Below are 2,814 nucleotides of genomic sequence, written 5' to 3' on the forward strand. Positions count from 1 at the left end.
CGTTACCTATGACTTATGTCTTATGTATATGCGCGTAGGTATGGATGTCGTTTGCATTGTGTACTTAATGGATAGAGTATAGTAATAAATAATATAGTATAACCTATATACATATACGACTCGGCGTGGTGGATCTGACGTTGTGTTGTACACTATCCTCTATCAGCCGTAGTCGGATTGCTTACGTAGGTCAATCGAGATGACTGAGTTGCTAGACACTCAACAAATCACGGCGGCTATATTACGATTACCATGGGCGCCCGAGATGTTATTATTTTTTTATAATTTGGTATAATTTAGTATTTTTATAATTTTTCGACGACAGTAAAAAACGTTGTCTGCTATTCGGTCAGATTGCATACCTGATGCCTTGACCCGGACGTCGCACATTGTCCGCTATCCGACGAAGTCGGATTGCCTACCAGGGTGACTACGACCAACGTCAAGGAAGGTGACTGACCTGCTAGACACCCAAAAAAGAGGGTGGCTATATGATTTGCACGGACTCCCAAAATGTTTTGAATTTTTTTTACATATAACTTATGACTTCATTTTGATTCTTTCCGTGACAGGAACAAACGCTGTACTCGGATAACTGAGGTGACCGAAAATTTGATTTTTCGGTGACAGTAATGAACGCTATCCGCGTATACTGCATCGAATCGTATGCCTGATGACGTGACCCGGCCATCGTGGTACGATGTCGGATTGCCTACTCAGATAACTGAGTGACTGACCTGCTAGACACCCCTAAAATACCGCCGCTATATGATTTTTGTGGACTCCCGAAATGTTAATATTTTTTTAAGAGTAATTTATTACGTAATTTTATTCACATAATTGTATGTTTTCGACGACAGTAAAAAACATTGTCTGCTATTCGGTCAGATCGCATACCTGATGCCTTGACCCGGACATCACATGTCGTCACGTCGTCAACCGAGTGACTACGTCCAACGTCAAGGAAGGTGACTGACCTGCTAGACCCCAACATTTTTTTTATAATTTTAATCATTTTATCATTTTATCATTTTTATATTTTGAACCGGCCGTCGTCCGCTATCCGACGAGGTCGGATTGACTACTCGGATAACTGAGGTGACTGACCTGCTAGACACCCAAAAAATACGGTGGCTATATGATTTGCATAGACACCCAAAATGTTTTGAATTTTATTTACACGTAATTTCGGTGGCAGTAATGAACGCTGTCCGTGATTCGAAGCAGTCCGATTGCATACCTGTTGCAGTGACCTTCCCGTCTCAAATTGTCCGGATAACTCAGATGACTGACCTGCTAGACCCCAATAAAATCGCGGCGGCTAAATGATAAGTTCAACCGTCCGGAATATTTAGATTTTGGTGATTTGGCGTTTTCAACGGCAGTAACATCTTACAGACATCCGGTTAACTAATTCACCGGTTAGCTTATCCACTATCCTTATTACAAATCCACTTTTCTTTTCACATGTCCACCTCCCATATCACAAATCCACTATCCTTATCACATATCCACCTTCCTTATCACGAATCCACCATCCTTATCACAAATCCACTATCCTTATCACATATCCACTATGCTTATCACATATCCACATTCCTTATCACGAATCCATTATCCTTATCACATATCCAAATCCCTTATCACAAATCCACTTTTCTTATCACACATTTTTAGAGACCACTGCTGCTTCCGAAATCGAAAACACTCATGACAAACACCGGGGGGTCTGGGGGTCTCCCCCAGCCACGCTCGGAGAGCTAGTCCTTACATATAAAGCAAGAACCCGTGTGGCTCTCCCTATGTATAAAATCTCAACTAGCGTAGTGGAGAACCAATGAGAAAATTCCGTCTCCCGGGCGGGCGGTCTCCCGGCGGCGGCGGAGCCGTCGCTGCGCTATCACTCATTCTTATCACTTTTTGCGATTTTTTTCAAAATTTTTCGACATTTCGAGTTTTACCCCCCCGTGGGGCCTCGGGGGGCCCCGTTCGGACCCTAATTTTTTGGAAAAGTCGAGTTTTACCACTCATAGACGCGTCCGTCCTCCCCGTCGTCGACTTATTCGCCTTCCCCGTTAAATTTAAAGGCCGCGCGCGGCCGCGCTTCCTCCCGGACGAGTCCCGCGGCGGACGAGTCGATCGCGGAGAGCGCGGCGTCGTCACGATTTTAACGATTTTTCCAACTTTTTCGACTACCGTCACCCATATCTCCTCTACGAGACGTCTGACCCCCCCCCCTTCGAAGCCGTATTCGCGTTCCCCGCTAAATTTACGGGCCGCTCGCGGCCCTACTTCTAACCCGGCGAGTCTCGGGGCATCGCGGCGTCGCGGAAAGAACACGGGCCCGCGGCGCCGCCGTCGAGTAGGTATCGCTATATACGGGCATAAATATATGCGTCGGGACGTTCGTTTTTTTTCGCGGATATCGCGTTTTCGACGTCCGACGCGGCCTGATCGCCCGCTCCGACGCCCGAAGCGGACGTGCGAACCGCGTTCGCTATACGCCGGGACGGCGACACGTCTTAATAGTCACGGATTTGACTCCAATTCTCAACTCGGTAGGTAGGCAGGTCGGTTAGGCGTAGGTGCGGATGACCCGGGGTCGTGGTTTCGAACCCGCCGCCGGGGTGCGATATAATTTGCGGCGGCCGTGTTAAATTAACTTTTTTTTTTCGGATCGAATTTTTTTTTTTTCCGCGTTTTTTTTTCGTTATTTACATTTCGCTATCACTCCCGCCTTATTATATTTAACGAAAATTTTTTGATTTTTTTTTTAAAAATTCGAGTTTAACCGACTTTACGGACCTTGCACGG

This window comes from Acyrthosiphon pisum, unplaced genomic scaffold, assembly GCF_005508785.2.
Source record: "Acyrthosiphon pisum isolate AL4f unplaced genomic scaffold, pea_aphid_22Mar2018_4r6ur Scaffold_21378;HRSCAF=23822, whole genome shotgun sequence".
In the NCBI taxonomy this organism is placed as follows: Eukaryota; Metazoa; Arthropoda; class Insecta; order Hemiptera; family Aphididae; genus Acyrthosiphon; species Acyrthosiphon pisum.